Source organism: Equus przewalskii, chromosome 19, assembly GCF_037783145.1.
Source record: "Equus przewalskii isolate Varuska chromosome 19, EquPr2, whole genome shotgun sequence".
In the NCBI taxonomy this organism is placed as follows: Eukaryota; Metazoa; Chordata; class Mammalia; order Perissodactyla; family Equidae; genus Equus; species Equus przewalskii.
In genome coordinates this window covers 24,565,271-24,586,543 of record NC_091849.1, presented here as the reverse complement: position 1 = coordinate 24,586,543, position 21,273 = coordinate 24,565,271, and the positions used below count along the sequence as shown (strand labels likewise).

Below are 21,273 nucleotides of genomic sequence, written 5' to 3'. Positions count from 1 at the left end.
CCAGAACAAAGTCATAGATGGACATAAATGCAAGTCTAGGGTCAATGCATGCCCCAGAAGCAAATTTCCTCCAAATGTCTAACAAACATTGTTGTTGTGAGGGTTAAAGGAACAGTAAACAATCAGGTATTGCTATCTTTCTAATATGATGGAATTTTTTTATTAATAAAGTAGTTTCTGACAATTTTCCCTGAAACTTGAACATCACGTTTTTGTTTGGTTGGTCATTATCTTCTAGAGCAGCCCACACAGGACTTCCTCATTTGCTGTGCTTATGTTCTTTCCTCCCCCCAAATTTAACCCTAGATTTTGTACTGTTTTGTTTCTTCTGGTAACAGCTTTAGAGTGAAAGCCGCATATGTCCTGATAAAAGATGAGTTTCAAAAAAGGTTAATATATATAAAGAACAGGTGCCAAAGAGTTCATTTAACTTATTAACGAGGAAACCAGTAAAAGTGCTAAGAGTGGTTCAAGTGAGGATTTTATTTATAGAACTTTATGTTCTCTATCAGAGAGAAATCGTGTGCATTGCCTAGGACAGGAATCAACTGTATTCCTCTCAGTGTTCCATGAGTTAACATCTGTTGCTACAAAGCTGTACAATAGCCTAGAAAAAGAAACAAAGGCACACTTCTGTAGATCAAAGATCACCAGTGTGAAGTCCATGAGACAATGCCAGTATTCCATTGAAAAGATACCCAGTCAGCTTTTTCGACCATTTGAAAGTCTTTCACAGTTTTTCCTGGCTGATCTTCTTTCTTTCTTTCTCCTACAGTGTTGAGGACAAAACAGGCAGTGGTGGTTCACACAAAGGCAGTAAATATTAGATAAAATATGAAACAGAGGAACTGACTGTTTCCCAAGAAATACTGCCTAAGGGGCACTTAGAAAAGATCCAAAGTGATTTCCAGAAATGATCAGACCGTTTGCAAAGAGCCTCAGTTGAAGAGAGAGGACTACACTCATGCACACCCTCCGTCCCTTTAAACAGCATCCTCACCTGCCTCCTCCTGTCCGGCAGTGGCTTCAATGATGTCACCTCTTTGTAAAATGGCAAATATTCAAGGACTCTTACTTGGCATTTCCTGGTGTAAGTGCTACGGGCCTCTCCTCTGTGGTACTGATGAGTCCTGTCCTCGTCGAGCCCATGACCAGAGAGGATGCACCTACAGCTGTTGTACCCTATGCCTGAGTCTCACCTCCAGGGAGAGGGACAGGGGAGCTCGCTGTCCTTCACATCTTGGCTAGAAAAGTAGTCACCTCAGGGGTCACTCCCTGCCCATGGAACTGGTTACCAACCAGTAAGAGGGAGACGAAGTGGAGACATGTGAGTAAAGGGAGGACCCTGGACTAACCTCAGGATGGGTCATGTTCTCCGTCAGAAGTCTGGGGAGCAGACACAATCTGAGACCTGCTTCATTTTGTCCATAACACTTATAACCAATTTATCTTTCTCTTTGTTTATTATGTGTCTCCTTGTTCTTGCATGTAAACTCCACAGGGGCAGAAATTTTTGTCTGCTTTGTCTTCTGCTGGATTCCCAGCACCTAAAACAGAAGGTAAGACGGATTGCCAGATAAAATACATTGTGTTTTTGTTTGCTAAATCTGGCAACCTTAAACACAGAGGACTCTCAGTAAATATTTGAGGAATGAATGAGTACTATTTTCCACTTGGAGCTTTGATTGAAATAGAGAAACCAAGCAAGGCAGCAGGCAGAGGAGAAAAGGGGAGCGGAGTTGAGCTTATAAGCAGAAACCCCTGTCTATTTGCTGTGAGTCAGACACTGTGCTGAGCAAACAGATTAGGGAAGAGAAATAAAGAGAAGAGTGGGAGAGAGCCCTGGCCTTCAGGGAGCCCTCTGACCTCAGGCTTACACCCTCCCATGTCCTTCAACCACACCCTCCTGGCAGTCTCCCCACAGCCCTTTCTCAGACACTCACATTTCTCTGCTCCTCTGACTGACTGAGTCTTTGGATCACTTCGTGATTCAGACTCTGGGCTGGGCCAAGGCTTCAGTCACGACTCTCCACTGCCTCCAGTATCTCAAACTGAAATACTGTTAGAGGCAGGAGAGCATTCAGGGGCCAGGTATTGCCATCAGCAGAGCTCCCCTGAGGACCCCATGTAAATTTGTGTGGGGCCCGGGTGTCCCGTATCTGAGCCTGCCCCAGGGCTGAAACAGATGATGACAGGGATGAACTCTGGACTGTGCAGCGCTTCCCCCTACACTTCTGATGTAAGATAGCAAGGATTTCAGGGAAAGAAGCTAAGTCTAGAGATTGTCCTACACACACCTGGGCTGGTCAGTCTCTCCACAGCACTGCCCATCTGGCACTCACACCAGTGGGCATGAGGCTTTTCAGCTCAGCCGGCCTGTTGACAATCCCCTATCTGTGCTTGGGGAGAGTGGATGATGCACTGGGGTTCCCAGGAATGCGAACAAGCTGGAGAAAAACAAATTTGTATTAAAACAAAACCAAAAATAAACCACACTTCAGCATGCATCTGCTAAACACTTTTGACTTCCTTGGTCCTACAAGGATTTGCTGGAAGGTGGGAGACAATGGGGACAAGGAGCTGTTGCTAGGCAGCAAGATCAAGTAGGGATGAAGTCAGAGACTGCAATTTTCTTATGAGGAGAGAACTTTGGTGGCAGGAAGTAGACTGGGTGAAGCTGCAGAAATGACTCTGTTGCTACTGAATCATTCAGAATTTTCAGTCAATTCTGAAGCTGCAGAAATGAAGCTCTGGAGCAGTGAGAACCCAGGGAAGATATGGACCAAGTGAGTCATCCAGCATTAACACCCTCAGCCAACTTTGGTGGGATAAATGCTCTGCAAGCTTCCCTTCAAAATCTGAACCTCTCTCTGGCTGTGGCAGCATTTACGGCCAACAGACCCAGGTGCAGGTAGTAGCTGTGCTCTTGACCGAGGGGCACAGCATTTTGGTTAAGCGTGTGAGCTCTGGCGTGACATAGTCTGGATTCACAGGTGCCTCCACTAACTTCTCTGGCTGTGTGACCTTGGGCATATTATTGATCTCTCTAAGCCTCCTCTACAAAATGGGTTGAATTGTAGTGATGACTCATAGGAAGGCTGTGAAGATGGAACAAGGGCATACGTGCAGAGCCTGGTACAGGATGCTCAGTAAATCTAAGCTGTTGCTCTAATATCTCTTACTCCAATTTATTTGATAATGTGGTTACTTATTAACATCTAGCTATCTCTCCAGATTGCAAATCCTTGAAGAAAGATGTCTGGCCTGGTTAATCTTTATTTGTATTTTACTCCTCCTCCCACCATCCCAATCCACTCTCTGCTCTTTTCCAGTCAGCTCTGTGCCCCACAGGCTGACCTCTGAGGACTGTAGCAGCAGCCTCTGCAGTCTGGGTTCTGGTGGAGGTCTGCCAACAGAAGACAACAGGAGAAGATCAAAGGGTGGAAGGGCAGAGACTCCAGGGTATCTATTCTCCTAGCTCCCTCCATACTGGGCAGCAGGTGATGGTGGCCGTCTTCCTACTCTAGAGGTCACAGCTCTGTCAGGATGCTCTAGTGTGGCTTTAAGTCTCATCTTCTGTGGAAATACTCTCCCCTAGCTTCATCAGACCCACTGGTGGTGGTTCCTGCTGTAGCCCTAGGGTGTGTCACCATTCCTTGCTGATATCCCTTAAACCTTCCACTGACCTTTGCAAATGGTCCCTCCATTAAATTCTCTTCAGTTGCCTTCTGGACTTTGCCTGATTTCCTGCCAGGACTGTGACTGATTTGGTACTTTATCTCACTCATTTGTTCATGTCTTCAAATGTCTCCTCATCCATGAAAGCTTTCCTTGATCTTTATAGCCAGGAAAAATCTCTCCTTCCTATGAATGTTCAAACCACTTTATAAGGCAAGAAAGGGACCTGGAATGCCACTAACCCTATCAACTCAGCCATTATAGAACATAGGCTTCCTCAGAATTCACAATATCACTGGTCTAGTCTATCAATAGGCTATCTTTCTCCTTTCTCCCTATCCTTTTGTAACCACATCAAGAAGGGGTTCTCCTATCCAATGCACATAAAATAGCCAATAATTACAGTATCAGCTTTTGGGAAAAGCAAACAACTTTATTGCAAATTTGATCTGCGAGTAGACAGGAGGCATATAATCTCCAATCTGTATCCCTGATCCAGGGCTTGAGGCAAACTTTATGGGATGAAGTGTGGAGATAGATGATTGGAGTTAAGGAGAAGTGAGGTAATTGATGACCTGCACAGGCATAGTCAAGCTTCATGGCTCTTCATAGGATGCGTGTTCGTAAATGATGGTGTTACTACGATCTGAGGATGGAGTTTTCAGCCCCGTGACTTCAAAAGGGTCAGTTATCAGGCTTTTGCACAGGCCTAGTTGATGGGTTGGTGGTCTCAACTGGCCTGAACTGGACAAGGGGTCTCAGTTCCTGAAAAACAACTCTTAGTTGCTCTGTTGACAAGATGGGCTCATTTTGGACTGGTCCTAGAGGGCCCATGGTTACACTTTTGCAGAAGGCAATCAAGACTAACATGCTTTAATGGAGTTGCCCAAGGTCAGAGCTAGTTGATTTTCTGATTTATGGCCTAGTTATCTTTCCCTGGTCCCAAGCTGCTCCTGTTTAACTCTGAGACTCAGATCTGGAGGTTCTCTAAGGGGAAAGAGTCCCTTGTCCCAGGAATGGGAGACTTGACCTGGCAGTTTTACATTTGCATTCAGACAGAGAGGCTGCCTCTCCAAAGGACCATTCCATGCATACAAGATGAAGGCATCTCCTGCATGGTCCAAGAGCAGGGGTCTATGACAGGACAGGGGACACCTGAGCACAGGAAAGGAATTAGCCAAAATGGACTGGAGAAGCAGAGTCTGAAGAAGAGGAGGAGGAGGTGGTAGAGATGGTGGAAGGCAGGGCTGCAGTCTCACTTCTGGGTGAGACTTCTTGCTGTGGGCAGCATTCCTTAAGCTCCATCGTTAGTCTCCTAAACTGCATTAAGTCAAAACTCTTTCTCTTCTCTTCCATCCCCTCCTCCTACCCTCCTACCTCTTGCTTGCTACTAAAGATTTCAAGTAAGAACAACCATTCTCAAAATTTTTTTCTGCAGCTAGAATAGCTGCCACAACAACAATGGGATGAACATTCCCAGACTTGCTGCAGACTGTTCTTCCTAGAACAGCGCATGTCTCTAGGATATTCTCTTTCAGCCCAGCTCCTACTATGGATCTGTGAATACTAAGACTCTAGGATCCTTGTTGGTCTTCCATCCAATCCCTGCTCCCTCAACTTACATGAACAAGCAAACACCAAGATTGAGGGTTGGCTTAATGACTCTTTTCCTTAACCTTCCTTAAGATAGTGGCAGCTCTGGAGCTCTCTGACTAACCTTATGACTATTATTCCAACTCACTGCCAGTGTTCTTCACACCCAACATTGCCTTCCCAATCATTGCAATGTGAAAAGAAGTTTAACAAAGTTGGAGACTGTGGGGGACATCCATTCCTCCCAAATCTTCATCATCGCCCATTCTTTATTCAGTTGACATTTTCTTCAATTGCATGAGAAGTTCTGTGTATATGCAGCTTTAGGACCACAAGACGCACACACAAGTGCCCCTCTATAGAGAAATCTGGATCCTCCCATCGTCTTCTCATATGAAAACTAGAGAGTTCTCTGAAGTGAGGAAGATCACAGAAGAGGAAGGGAAGAATCTCTCCTCTACTCTTCCAAACTTTGCTCCTTCTTGGGAAAAGATCACAGTTCAGAATCCTTGCTGTTCCCTCTCCCTAAGACTCCAATAATAGCATCCAGTAGTTATTGAGTGGTCCCCCTGCTCTAGCAGCTGTGTGCATCCCCATGAGTGAAGCAACCCCCAGGGGATGAGTTTTGTTTATCCTTCTCACTGGATCAAACCTGCCTGGCAGGTATTATGATCCCAATTTGTACAGGAAACTGAGGCTGAAAGAAGTTAAAAGACTGGATCAAAGTACTTGGTTAGTGAGCAGCAATGCCAGGGTTGAAGCCTGCTTTGTCTGACCACAAAGCCTGACCTCTGTATAGCTTCTGTTGTACAACAGGCCCTACCATCATTATTGTGGCCTGTTGTGACCACTCACACTGACCCTGGGGAAGCAGAACCTCAGCTCAGACTGGCACAGCTACCTGATGACCACAGCCAGCCAATGAGAGCAGGAGAGAAAGTGCCAGCCAGCTAAGAACACACAACAGGGCAAAGGTCCTTTTCCAAAACACAAGAGGTCTTTGTCCTGCCCCCACACCCCTAGAGTTTATTTGCCCAAAGAGAGTAATATGATAGGGAGAATACAGTTTTCTTGTTTCTTCTCAGCCTTCCCCCATACTTACCTCACACTGAATGTTCCTTGTCCTTCTACTTCCCCTGTTTTCTCGCTCCTCGGGTAGACAGATATGAAATGTTCATTCTCTGGAATTTGTCAGAGTTGGGTCACAGGAGCAGAAGAGCCTGGCTCAGAGGCTGGACCAGGCAAGTCCAGGCAGAGGGGTACACAGTAGCCTCTGCCTACAGAGACCGGTCAGCTGCAGACTCAGCAAACACTGCCGCTGAGATGGGAGAAGGGCAGAGCCAGGGAGGTGATGAGACCTAGAAATAGGCAGATGTGTGGAAGTAGCAGAAGGCAGGGTGGACAGCTACCCCAGGAAGGACATCCAGCAGGGATGGGAAAGATGGAGCCCTGTCAACAGGAGTCTTCTTGACCCCGGATAAGGCCACATGCCAGGAAAGGTTTTATAATCTTCTTTCTCAGGGTTCTAGGTTGGAGTTTAAAGCAGACAAGTTCATTCGATAAGCACACCTCATTTGTGCGGCAGGGATCGCATGAGGAGCCAGGGTAGCAATAAATAGAACACAATTCCTGCTGGCCAGGAATTCACAGCCAACTCATTCAAACAAAAAATGATTACATTTACTATGTGCCGGAAATCACTCTAAGTGGTTTATACCTGGGTGAATTCCGGAGTCCTCACAGCACTCCTCTGAGCCAGGCATTGTTACCCACGTGACCACCATCCTCATTTGACAGATGCAGGAAGTGAGGCAGAAAGAGATTAAAGGACTTTTCACAATTAGAGAAGAGTGACTCTTTCTAGACTTTGAAATGAAGCTATTGGGTCCCAGAGTCTGCTGCGCACCAAACACCACTGACTATACTAACAAAGAGCCATGTGTTGGTGCTGTGATAAGGGGAGTGGTGAGAGAGGGCGGGGAAACTTCTTGGAGGGGTGGTCTGTGAGGTATGACTTGGAAGAAAGGAAAGAGAGAGTGGCTAATAAAGACAACACCAGTTAAAATTTGAAATTCAGATAAACAACAAATAATTTCTTTGTATAATTATTTGCCAAACATGGCATGGGACAAATTCAAATGGGCATCCTGTATTTTTATTTGCTTAATCTGGCAACACTCCCCATTAGTCAGGCATTTCCTTGTATAAAGACTGCATGTCAGGAGTTGAGGGTGTGGAGAGGATGAGACTGTAGAGACAGACAGGAGCAGGTCGCAGAGGGCCTTGGACGCCATGCTTAGCATTTTATACTTTATTCTCATGGACATTTAAATGGAGACGGGATGAGAGGCCCATATTAAATGTGTGCTTCATGAAGGTCTCTCTCAGGATAAGGAGGAGGAAAGGTAGTAAAGGAAACAGGAATTAGGGAAACTGCTGTAACAGTCCAGGGGAGAAACTGCAGTGACATGGACAGAGGCCATGTGGCTGAAGAGGAGGGGCAGCTCCAAGAGGTGATAAAGAGAAAGAAACAGGGATGGCTTCAGAGGGTGTCACCTGTGCAGTTGCACAGGACCCTGCACTCAGAAGGGCCTCACACTGATTTTATGCTCTGCTGTTGCCATCTTGAAATTCTTAATAATTTTATCTTTGAACTTGTGGGTTTTTAAAATTAAGATATAATTGACATATAACATTATATTAGTTCTAGGTGTAAAACGTAATGATTTGATGTTTGTGTATATTGCAAAATGATCACCACAATAAGTCTAATTAATATCTACCACCATACACAGTTACAAATTTTCTTTTTCTTCTGATGAGAACTTTTAGGACTTACCCTCTTAGCAACTTTCAAATATACCATATAGTGTTATGACATTATATCCCCAAGACTTATTTATTTTATCACTAGAAGTTTGTACCTTTTGACTCCCTTAACCCATTTCATCCACCCCCATCCCCTGACTCTGACAACCACCCATCTGTACTTTGTGTCTATGAGTTCAGGTTTTGGGGCTTTTTTTATATTCCACATACAAGTGAAGTCATTCAGCACTTGTCCTTCTCTGTCTGACTTACTTCGCTTAGCTTAATCTGGTCCATTTATGTTGTTGCAAATGGCAAGATTTTCTTCTTTCTCACGGCTAAGTAATATTCTATGATATATATACATACCACATTTTCTTTATCCATTCATCTGTTAATGGGCACTTTGGTTGTTTCTGTATCTTGTCTATTGTAAATAATACAGCAATGAACATGGGGGTGCATATACCTTTTCAAGTTAATGTTACTGTTTTCTTTGGATAAATACATAGATTGGAATTTCTGAATCATCTGGTAGTTTTCTTTTTAACTTTTTGGGAACGTCCATGCTCTTTCCGTAGTGGATGCACCAATCTACATTCCCACCAGTGGTGCACGAGGCTTCCATTTTCTCCACATCCTCACCAACATTTGTTATCTCTAATCTTTTTACTCGTGGTCATTCTAACAGGTGTGAGGCGATATCTTATTTTGTCTTTGATTTTCATTTCCTTGACAATTAGTGACACTGAGTACCTCTTCATGTACTTGTTGGCTACCTGTATGTCTTCCTGGGAAAAATGTCTGTTTAGTTCCTCTGCCCATTATTAAATTGGATTGTTTGGGGTTTTTTTTGATACTGGGTTGCATGAATTCTTTATATATTTGAGATATTAATCTCTGTCAAATATATGATTTGCAAATATTTTCTCTCACTCATTAGATTGCCTTCCATTTTGTTGATGGTGTCCTTCTCTGTGCAGACACTTTTTAGTTTGATGTAGTCGAGCTTGATTGTTTTTGCTTTTGTTTCCTTTGCTTTTGGTGTGAAGTCCAAAAAATCATCCCCAAGACTGATGTCCGGGAACTTACCGCCTATGTTTTCTTCTAAAAGTGTTATGGTTTCAGGTCTTATGTTCAAGTGTTTAATCCATTTTGAGTTAATTTCTGTGTATGGTGTAAGATAATGGCCCAGTTTCATCCTTTTGCATGTGGCTTTCCACTGAACGTATGTTTTTGAAGTGAAATCCAATGGACCAACAGAGTATGTTCATGGGTAAAGTATGTATGCGCAATATGGGTGTCCACTATTCCTTGCCAGTCCATTCACAAATAGCATTAGTGATGCCCCATGAGCACATGTTTCCAGTGGATCCACATGCATGGGGGTTCAGTGAAATTCAGGGTATGTATAGGATAAGCCAATTACGTCCACTACTGAGTAAATTCAAGTGCTGACAGCGGCTAGAGGTCACGCTTCCCTTTTGAACCAAACCTTGCTTCAAATGCAAAAAGAAGTCAACGGAGTTCTAAGAAACATAATTCTGTCATATCCTTTTGTGTGTTACTCCCCTGTATTTGCCAAAAGTGTGTTTTGAAAATAATGACATAGATGGTAAGGAAAAGAGAGAGAAACCTGTAGTTGCTTTTCTTTCTGCTCCTTTCTTGAGCATCAATAAACCAAAGATAGTGTTGGTAGGGTGTATACATACCAAGAAGAGAAATAAAAAGAGTTGAGTTAGTTTTGTACAGGGCATCCACCCTTATGGTAAGAATGGGATACATGCACAAGCTATGAAATGCAAATGATGCAAGTTTAGTGATTCCACACATGTGTCAATGCTCTTATATTTGCATTTGAAACTAACATTTCACATTATAAAGATGAATGGTAAAATTCATGGTAATAATTAAAAATTCTAATGTTCCCTTACTTAGAACAGTAACAAACAGCAAATAAAAGCCACTATGACAAGTCAGGAGAGAGAGAAAGACTGTAGAAGATAGAGAAAAGTTTTATATTTTTGTAGTTTTAAACGCACTTGTTCCTGCTTTTTAAACAAGGGTACCACATTGTCAATGTGCACTGAGCCTTTCAAATTATGTGACCAGCCACTATAGAAATGACGCCTATTAGAGGTAGGGTAGAGGGAATGAGTTTTTTGGCATGATTCCAAGGTCTTGGTTTGGTGACTGAGGATGACAGTGCCACTGCTGGCTCAAGGGAGCCAGGAGGAAGAGCAAGGTGAGATAATGAAAGCAGCTCAGTAAATGTTGTGTTTGAGATGTCAGGAGGACATTCAGACAGACACATCAGGCAGATAGACACCCAGGCCTGGGCTTGAGAGAGAGTTGGGTTACCCACAGAAGGGAGGCCTCAGGCAAATAGTGAAGGTTGTTCAGGGAGCAGTCAGAGAGAGGGAGAGGAGCTCTGAGGAGACCTAAGATGCAATGGGAAGCAGTGTGGAAGGCGGGACCTGATGTGTAGAGCTGGATTTGCCCATGACAATCCAGTACAAGAGATGTCATATTATTAATTTTTCTAGACAAATTTAATTCTGGCCCAGGATCCCATTTGAGAGATTGTCAAGAAGCCCTCACCCAGTCACTTTGCATGGCTCCACGTTCCTCTGCTGGGGGAGCAGCACTCTCGAGGTTTACACAGTTTTGCAAACTTCTTTAGTTTCACAATATTGGTGCTAAGCACCTTAGCTGAGAAAGGAAAAATGTGTCAGCAGCCTTCTTTCTTCTTTTTTTTCCTGCCCATCTCCGTTGTTGCCCATCTTCTTCTGCAGGTATGAGAGGTGGATTTAGAGGGATGCAAATAAAACTTAAGTTCCAGAACCTGTTCCAAAGACCTGTATTTAATTTATATGCATAATTTTGTATATTTTCCTTAAAAAGGGCCCTAAAATTGTATAATCTTCAGGGCCTCAGAAGGCACAGTTTTTTCCCAGATACTGCATAATGTACACACCAAAGCCCCAGACCTGCTGATAAGGCCATGTGGTCTAGGCCTGGCATCTTGATTGCAGTGTGAACGTTACACAATTCCTCTGACGCCATTTTCATCAGAGCTATTTAGAGAGGGGTTCCCAATCTGGGGAAAGGGAGGAAACTTTTTGAGACACTACCTCCCTGAAGAACTATTGCTATTTGTTTATATTCTAAAGCATACAAGGTATATATACTGCTTAATGTATTGCCAGCTGCTGCAACAAACATCTCCCAAATTGTCAGGGGTTGAACCCAACAGTAACTGACTTCTTGCTCACGTGATCCTCAATGCAGTTGCTGCTGGCTGGCAGGCAGGTTTCACAAGTGCGACTCCTTTCATCTGACTCCCCATCCTGAGAGCACAGAGTCCTCTGCATGTAGCCAGAAAGAAGGAAGAGAAAGTGGCCACTTCCTTAAAGTTTCGGTTGTGAGAAGCACTCCTCTCTTCCACCCATATTCCACTCTTGAGAAACACACCCTGGACTCACCTATATGCAAGGGGGGCTGGGAAATGAATTCCCTGGCTGGACAACTGATTACCAGTGGTAACTCTATATTATGGGAGGTAAAAATATGAATTGTGGTAGACAGTTAGTTTTCTCAGCTTAAGTGGGGTAAGCTGGTAGTAAGACCACACATTCAGAGCAAATCCCACTTTCTGGTAACACTGGGAAGAGCAAATAAATGTTGCAGAAAATATCTTCTACTTTGTTTGTTTGTCTGTTTGTTTGTATGGGGCTTTCATTAGCCAAACGAGAGGCGCTCTCCAGAAATGTTACTCTCAGCTCCAGGGATGGTAATTTCTCCCTAACAGTCAGAGCACTTGTAAAGGCTGCTCCAGGCTCTGAGTGAAGCACATACCTTTAAACACTGTTTCTCTTTGTTTCAAAAATAGACTGTACCTCAGGCCAATTTGTGGAATTGGAGAAGTTCGACTTCAGGATATCCAGTCTCCACTTGGTACTCAGTTTCAGATGCCCAGGGCCTGCTCACTTTTTAACTCTATCCCTTATCAGACAACCTCCTGCAAGGCAAGGCCTTTACATATTTCATATTTGAATACTTGAAGTGATGGAGTTAGAGCCTGAAAGACAGGGGTAGGTGCCGAAAAAAAGGTTGAACAAAAAGAGAAAGAAAGAGAGAGAGAGAGAAATTATCATCATTATTGACCTTAAAAACTCATTTGCTGTACTTCTTTTCCATTGCATCTGAAGTCTTCTCTTTCTCATTGTGGAATAAAGGCTCTCTCCTTCCTTAAACAGACTCCAGGCAACAGGAAGCAGGTGGGAGTCTTCTGGTGCAAGGGAGTCTCCTCACCTCCGGATTATCCTTTATCCAAATCCTGCCCTGGGGTTAATCCTGTTTTCAACACTTTCCCTTTAGGGGAGGGAGAGCAAGAGCCTTTCCTCCTCCTGTTCCTTCCCCACCTTCATGCTTACCAAGATGATTAAGCTGCTCTGATGCACAAAATAGGGAACCTCAGGCCCAGCCAAAATAGCCCCTAACCAATCAGTGTCGAGAAGTTACCATTATTATCTTTTTAAAAAAAACAATAATGGAAATAACATTTACTCTGTACTGGGTATGTGTATTAGACAGGTTTCTACGGCAATCGTGCCTCAAAACAGACACTGAACATCTCAGGAAATTATGTCAACATTTACTTTTCTCCTTCATGGGTCTGCAGGGTGACTGGACTGCAGCTGGTCTGCGGTGGGCTCACCTGGGCTTGACTGACTAGATTGGATTCCAGGCTGGAGGTTGGGTTCTTGTCAACTTCAGAGGTTTCTTTATTCTGGGACCAGGAGCTACAAGACATGAGCTTCTCCAAGTCCTGGCAGATGGCAGAAGCGGAGGAGCCAAGTCAAACCACGCAAGCCTATTTAGAGCCTCTATTTCACTGACATTCCGCTATCCAAGCAAGTCACATGGCCAACCCCAAAGTCAATGAGGTGCGGCACTGCACAGAGTCATGGCTGACAACAGGAGAAGTGGGGACAGTGAGCCTATCCATCACAGGAGAGAGCTTTCACCACAAAAGTAACGTGTGCTAAACACACACACCAGAAATACACACACAGGCACATGCACACAAGCACACAGAACGTACATTATCCTACCGATAAAGGACACAATTGGAACACTTTTCTCCTAGTCTCCCACCATCCACCCAGATGCTCAAGCCAAAACCTCAAAGTCATCCTTGCTTCTATCCTCCTCTCACTCCCAGCACCTAATCCATCATCAAGTTCTATCTCCAAATAAGGCTGGAATCCACTACATTCTGCAATTCCATGGTAACCACCACAGTCCAAACCTACATCATCACCTCAGGCATAGCCAACTGCAATTGTTTCCTAACTGGTCTCCTTCTTCCACACTTGCTCCTGCCCCAGGGACCCACCACAGGATAGACACAACATGTACCCACAAGACGGCAGACACAGCATGCACCCACCACACAACAGACATATCATGTACCCACCACACAACTGATAGACTGAACTTTACCATGTTGGGCTCCTACCTATACCCTCCAATGGTCCTTGTAGTTCAAATAACATCCAAATTCCTTACCATACTCCAGAGCAGTGCTTCTCTAACTGTAATGGGATATCAGTCAACTGGGCAGGGATCTTATTAAAATGTAGACTGACTCAGTGAGTCTGGAGTGGGGCCTGAGATTTGGCATTTCCAGCGAGCTTGGTGCTTCTGATTCACTGACCCTAGTGGAACACCCTATCTGACCTGGTCCACCCCTTCCTTTCAACCACAACCTATCACAGGCCTTCTCTCTATTCCTCTCCCACAGAGAAGTCTTCCTGCTCTAAACACTTGGCTTCCTCTGCCTGGATGCTCCCCTCTTAGCTCTACATGTGGCTTACTCCCTCTTGTCGTTCATGTTCAACTCAACCATCACCTCCTCAAACAGGCTATTCCTGAGCTCCCAAGCCCCCAGCCCCATCTTACTTGGGAGTTTCTCAACCTCAGCACTGTTGACAGTGGGGAGCTGTCTTGTACATTGTAGGATGTTTAATAGCATCCCTGGGCTCTCCCCTCTAGATGCCAGTAGCATAACTTCCTCTCCCCATTTTTAGTAATAAAAAATGCCTCCAGATGTTGCCAAATGTTCCCTGGAGGGCCAATCATCTCCAATCCCCAGCTGAGAACCTCTGCTCTTTCTCGACCCTTTTATTTCCTTCATACCTCTGGCCTATTACGCTCTGTCATTATCTTGTTTACTTGTTTATCGTCATTCTAGAGCGTGAACTTCTGCATGCCTTGGTCACCTCTGTGCCCAGCACTTTGAACAGTATCTGACACATAGTAGGTGTTTGGCAAATATTTGTGGAATGGATCAATGAATGAACGTGTTTTTCTTCCAAATGAACTCTTAATGTTTTGTGGTCTGCCTTTTTATACTTAGCAATGTTCTAGGAAGACTTTCATGTCATTTATTTCAGTATATTTTAAACTTTTTATAATAAAAATTTTCAAACATACAGAGTAGAGAATATAACATAAGGAGTCCCTCATGTGTCCATCCCCAGCTTCCACAGCTTTAACATTTTGCCAGATGGAAAGTATTTTATTTCTTCATCCTCACTTCCCCCCCGAACCTACACCATATGATTTCATCCATAAAGATAAATCTACAATTGATAAGAATGTTTTTATATAACTGCAATGCCTTTATTATCCTAGTAAAAATTAATCATACTGCAATTTCTTTGAGTCATCTAAAGCTGGCCATATACCAATTTCCCCAATTATCTCAAAAATGTGTTTTTACAATTGGTTTGTTCAAATCAGGGTCCGAACAAGGTCAGATCATTGCCATTTAGTGCATGTCATAGTCAGTGGTGTTTGGGGGATGGGGATGAAAACTAGTTTTATTAACTGCTGTCTATTGGCTTATTCTTTCACAGGCACTGTGCTAGCATTTTATACAGGCGTTATCACATGTAATTCTGAAAGCATCACTTTTAAACTGTAAATGATAAACTCATTCTGCTGATAAGACACCGAGGCCCAGAGAAGCTGAGTCACCTGCCCCAGGTCACGGAGAGAGGAACATGTTGCTGAGATTTAAAGACAGAGGTCTTATCCCAAAGTTTCTGCTCCTGACCTTCATGCTGTTCTGAATCTGCACAATAATAGAGATAACGGTGGACAATTATTCAGGTTATAGATATTATAACACAAATAAACTATGAAGGAAAACATTTCGACTTTATGAATGAAAGTAATGCAGAAATGTGTTATGCCCCCTGCTGACTGTGAGCATGATGCAATGTGACAGTTGTATTTCCACTAGACTGTAAGCTCTATGCTTTTTTTTACTTTTTCTTTTTTATAATTTATTTTTATGGCAGTAACATTGGTTTGTAACATCATATAAGTTTGAGGTGTACATCATTGTATTTCAGTTTCTGTGTGGACTGCATCATGTTCACCACCCAAAGACTAATTACCATCCATCATCATACACCTGTGCCCTGTCACCCCTTTCACCCTCCTACCTCCTCCCTTCCTCTCTGGTAACCAGCAATCTGTTCTCTTTATCTATGTGTTTCTTTCTTTTTTTTTTTTAACTCTAAACTTAATTTCCAAAAATGATCAAGAGGAGAGTTCAAAAAGGATTTGTTGAGTGAATGTGTGTCATTAGATACATGTCAGATTAATTTATAGGTAAATTTTAGTTGAATCATAAACTGTGAGATTTAGAAAGAATTATAAAACTCGGCTAATTTAGTTGCCCACAAAGTGCAGAAACCCTCTAAACTACATCCTTCAGTGGCAGCCATGAGATTTCTGCTTAAACATTCCCCATATGGGGAACTCACTACCTCACAAAATGGACAAGGCTAATTGTGAGAAAGTTTTTTCTCCCACAGAGCAAAATCTGCCTCCATGTACCTTTCATTTTTGTTTGCAGTTCTCCTCTGTGGAGCAAATCAAAATTAATCCAATCCCTCAAACATTACAGCTCCAAATGTTTCAATTACAGTAATAAACTCTCTCAATTTCTCTTTGCATTGTTCACGTTTACAGAGCACTTGCTAAGGCCTACAATAACTCCTTTGTTCCTCACCAGAACCGTGTGAGGTGGGGGCCGTTGTCCCCATGTCACAGATGGGAGACTGCTCAAAACCCTCCCTGACCACTCCCCTTGCCCTGCCCCTCTTTCTCTCTCTTCATGATTAATTTTTCTCCATAACATTTAGGTCACCACCTGACATGCTATATATGTTACTGATTTATTTTCTGTCATCCTCGCACTAGCATGCCAACTCCCTGAGGGCAGTCTTCTTTTTAAATTACTTTATTGAGGTCATATTGGCTTACAACATAGTGTAATTTCAGGTGTACACTCTTATATATCAGTTTCTGCATATACTGCATTGTGCTCACCACCAATAGTCTAATTTTTGTCCGTCACCATATACGTGTGCCCTTTTGTTCCTTTCACCCACCTGCCACCCCCTTGCCCTCTGGTAACTACTAATCTGTTGTCTTTATCCATGTGTCTGCTCATCTTCTACATATGAGTGAAATCATACAGTGTATGTCTTTGTCTGTCTGGCTCATTTCGCTTAACATAATACCTTTAAGGTCCCTCCACGTTGTAGCAAATGGGACGATTTTGTCTTTTTTTAATGGTTGAGTAGTATTCCGTTGTATATATACCACATCTTCTTTATCCACTTACCCATTTATGGGTACTTGGGTTACTTCCACATCTTGGCTGTTGTGAATAATGCTGGAATGAACATAGGGATGCATAGATCTCTTTGTATTGTTGATTTTATGTTCTTTGGATAAATACCCAATAGTGGTATAGCTGGATCATATGGTGTTTCTATTTTTAATTTTTTGAGAAATCTCCATACTGTTTTCCATAGTGGCTGCACCAGTTTGCATTCCCACCAGCAGTATATGAGGGTTCCCTTTTCTCCACAGCCTCTCCAACATTTGTTATTCTTTGTCTTCTTAATTATGGCCATTCCGACAGGTGCGAGGTGATATCTCATTGTAGTTTTGATTGTCATTTCCCTAATACTTAGTGATGTGGAACATCTTTTCATGTGCCTGATGGCTATCTGTACATCTTCTCTGGAAAAATGTCTGTTCACATCCTCTGCCCATGGTTTGACCAGGTTGTTTGGTTTATTGTTGTTAAGTTGTATGAGTTTTTAAAATATTTTGGAAATTAACCCCTTGTTGGATATATGATTTGCAAACATTTTCTTATAGTTGGTGTGTTGTCTTTTCTTTTTGTTCATGGTTTCCTTTGCCTTGCAGAAGCTTTTTAGTCTGATGTAGTCCCATTTGTTTATTTTTTCCTTTTGTTTCCCTTGTCTGAGTAGACCAGGTATTGGAAAAGACTCTGCTCCACCCTGCTGCCTCTGTGTCTGAGCTGTGACATGAGGATTGCACCTTCTGATGTCATTCAGAATTCCCACCGAAATTGATTTAATAACTGCGAAACATAGTAAAGGTCCATTCACCTTGACATTCCCCAAATGTTTCTTTTCACTTCGTCATGTATAAAGTAAACGTATATTTTTTAATCCACAATGTTTCAGGTTGCAAATAAAATAAAATGTGTGTAGGAATCCTTATCCAACTGGGTTGTTATTGCTTGGAGAATATGAAAGAATATCTATAATATGTTGTAAAATGTAAAGTACCTACAAATGTCACCAACTGCTGTCCAGAAAGTTATTTTTTCACTCAGTAACCTGCCTTCTCCTCCTCTGCTCTTTCCACCTCTGATTCCTCCTTCCAGCCCTCCTACTCACCTCTTTCTCCTCCTTCCCCTTCCTTCCTCTCCTCCTTCCTCTTCCCTTTTCCTCCCACTTGTCCTCCTCCCTCTCCTCCTCCTTCTTCACCTCTCCTCTTCCCTCTCCCTCTCCTTCCCCCTCTGTCCTTTTCCTGCTCCTCCTCCTCCCACTTCTCAGGGGATAATCTTTAGGCTTCTCCGCCCCCTAGTGGCCACTGGGCGTCACTGCGTGCGCTGTGTGCCTGGGAAACAGGGAACCACTTCCCAACCTATATGGGAGAGGCCTACAAAGAGGGAGCCAAGGGCCATGCACAGACGTAGATTTCCCCCGCAAGGAAGTTATAACAGAATTAGAAGCTCCCCTGAATAAATTTGAATTCTGTAGGCCGGAAACACAGAAGTAAAATTTGTACATTTATTTGGAAGTAAACTGAGATTAATTTCAGTCCCCAATGTCCTTTTCTGGCTACTCCTAAGTCAGTGGGCTTTGTCTTAGTCAATTCAGGACTTCATCAATCGATTTTGAGGCTCCCTGTTTCCTCAATTGCATCTCAGTTTGGGGTGAAGAGAAGAGCTCTGTCTTGTCCAGGTTCAGGGAAGAGTCACCAGCTCTGCATTGTCACCTGTCCCCTTGGGAATCTGCTTCCACATCCTCGTGCCCTGGGTTCTCTGCATGGAACTACACACATCCTCACTTCTTTCCTCTGCATCCTGGCGAGGTGTCCTTGGGCCTCTGTGCCCCTCAGACATCCACACCCAGCAAGCCAACCAGGAACCTGTGGAGCTTGCCTTCCACCCTGTGGTTCAGCCTCAGTTCCTTCCCCCACAGCTGCGTCCCCCTCCGTTCCTACATCTTAGTTCTAATGTCATCTCAAACCTGTTTTTTTACTGTGATATAGTAAGAACTACATTTTATATCGTGAGTCGGGACACACATTCAAATTTATATATACTGTATGCTCTTATATTTCCATTCTGTTTTATTTGTTTTTTTTTAAATGTTGGTCACTACTCAATATACGGATTTCACAATCCATTGATGGACCAGGACCTGCAGGTTGAAAAGCACTGTTCTGTGGTTATTGTCTTACAGCATAAACATTATGCCCCAAGTCCTGCATGGCTCTGCTTTTGTTACCCAAAAGACAGTTTTGAGACTCAAAAATTTACTTTCAAATTATAGTTTTTGACATGGGGTTTAAAAAATAATTTTGGGGGCCAGCCCCGTGGCCGAGTGGTTCAGGTCGCAGGATCTGCTTCGGCACCCTGGTGGCTGGGGGTTCACTGGTCTGGATCCTGGGTGTGGAATTACACACTGCTCATCAAGCCATGCTGTGGAGGCGTCCCATGTAGAAGAACTAGAATGACCTACAACTAGGATATATAACTATGGGCTGGGGCTTTGGGGAGTAAAAAAAGAGGAAGATTGAGGGGCTGGCCCCGTGGCCGAGTGGTTAAGTTCGAGTGCTCCACTGCAGGCGGCCCAGTGTTTCGTTAGTTCGAATCCTGGGCGCGGACATGGCACTGCTCATCAGACCACGCTGAGGCAGCGTCCCACATGCCACAACTAGAAGGACCCACAACGAAGAATACACAACTATGTACCGGGGGGCTTTGGGGAGAAAAAGGAAAAAAATCTTTAAAAAAAAAAAAAAAGAGGAAGATTGGTAACAGATGTTAGCGCAGGGCCATTCTTCCTCACCAAAAGAAGTATACTAAAAAATAATAATTTTGAAACTTAAAAATGCATATTTTTATTCTGTTATTTCTCTTCATATTAGTGTTATAAGATTCTTTTGCGCATGAGGCAAAGCAGACAGTTTTCTCATGAAAAAGGATAAACACATGGGTTAACATTTCTTAGTATTTTCTTGCCTCCCTCTCCCCCTCATATATATAAAATACTGCAAACCACACATCTATGTCAAATCATTGTATAGATGTGTACTAGATTCCCAGGGCTGCACAAAGTGCCACAAACTGGGTGACTTCAACAACAGAAATTTATCTTCTCACAGTTCTGGAGGCTGGAAGTCTGGGATCAACGTGTCAGCAGGGTTGGTGCTTTCCGATGAGGTTGAGGGAGAATCTGCTCCAGGCCTCCACACTAGCTTTCAGTGGTTTGCTGCAGCCTTTGGCATTTTTTGGCCTGTAGAAGCATCACCCCAATATCTGCCTTTGTTTTCTCATGGCGATCTCCCTGAGAAACTTGTCTTTCTACCTTCTCCCAAGGAGAAAGGAGCTGAGTCAGTCCTGTATTTCCGACTAAATGCAGTCAGAGCTCAGAAATTCCATTTCAGTCGTCTGTTAGAAGGACCTCTCTTGATTTAACTCAAATGTGATACCATCTCCTCTACAAAGTCTCATCTATGAGCTCTTTTATTTAATGATGATGTTACTGCACAAAATAGGGTTCTCCAACAGATGCACATAAATACACCAATTAATTATGGCATCACTTTATGGCAGAGAAATCAGCTTTATTCTGTGAGATCAATCTGCAGGGAGACGGGGGTGTGCACCCTCACATCTCTTACTCTCATTCAGGATTTGGGGCAAAATTTAAGAGGTTAGGGAGAACAGACTGGCAGTTGGAAAAATTAGTGGGACAGGTTTTGATTGGTGGGCTTCAAGCATTTACGGTAAGATTCTAAACATTTATGGTGAGGTTTTAAACATTTATGATAGGGTGGAGAAGAAGTTTGAACACTGGATCTTCCTGAATAAGGGGCCCCTCCCTTCTGATAAGAGTCCAGCTTTTAAGTTCCAGTCCTGTCCTTGTCCTTTGGTTCTGTGGGAAGGAGAAGCTTTGGTTCCATGGTCATTTCAGGTCAAGATGTTTTCTTCTGCGCATGCTCTAACTACATGACTTTGCAAATTTTCGGAAAGGCAATTCTTAGTCACTTTGTTGATAAGAAGGGGTCAGTTGAATTGGTCCTGGAGAGCCCACGGTTACAGTGTAACTACACGTGAGTGAAGGAAGAGATATAAAGACCAAGGTTAAAGAGGGATGGTGGGTGTGGGAGAATGAGGTTGAGGCTCAGAAGACCTAACTTAAGCTCCCACACTCTAACCATCACTAACTGATTCCATACCATTGGGTGTCAGATTGCTTTATCAGCTTAAATAATGAGTAAGATTTTTCTCATTTAATAGGAGGTCCTGCAGTAGGACATGGGGAGGATATGGTGAGGTGGCACCCCACAGCCATCCTTGCTCCCTCTAGTGGTCTTTTCTGTACTGGAGAAGCGGGAAAACTAAAAACATTTCTCAGATTCCATGCAGCTATGATTTGGGAGAGATTTAGTTTTGTCAAATCAGACGAACTCATGTGGGATGTAGATGATGGAAATGAGGCAAAGGCTGCATTTCTGCAGGTTTGAGTGTTGTTTTGAGGCTGAGTACCTGAG

At 43.4% G+C, this 21,273-nt stretch overlaps 1 long non-coding RNA gene across 3 annotated transcripts; it reads right to left on the bottom strand.

Moving 5' to 3' along the window:
* Positions 1-459: 459 nt before the first annotated feature.
* Positions 460-19,416, bottom strand: LOC103544367 (uncharacterized). 3 transcript variants are annotated; one of them, XR_011529979.1, is made up of 8 exons: positions 13,197-19,416; positions 12,800-12,910; positions 11,979-12,160; positions 11,344-11,447; positions 3,358-10,868; positions 2,298-2,447; positions 1,356-1,547; positions 460-769 (listed from the first exon to the last, which is right to left on the bottom strand). It is a non-coding gene; the product is annotated as an uncharacterized lncRNA (long non-coding RNA). The 3 variants fall into 3 exon arrangements; XR_011529978.1 differs by having other exon boundaries at positions 6,374-10,868; XR_011529977.1 differs by having other exon boundaries at positions 460-1,547; positions 6,374-10,868.
* Positions 19,417-21,273: the final 1,857 nt, after the last annotated feature.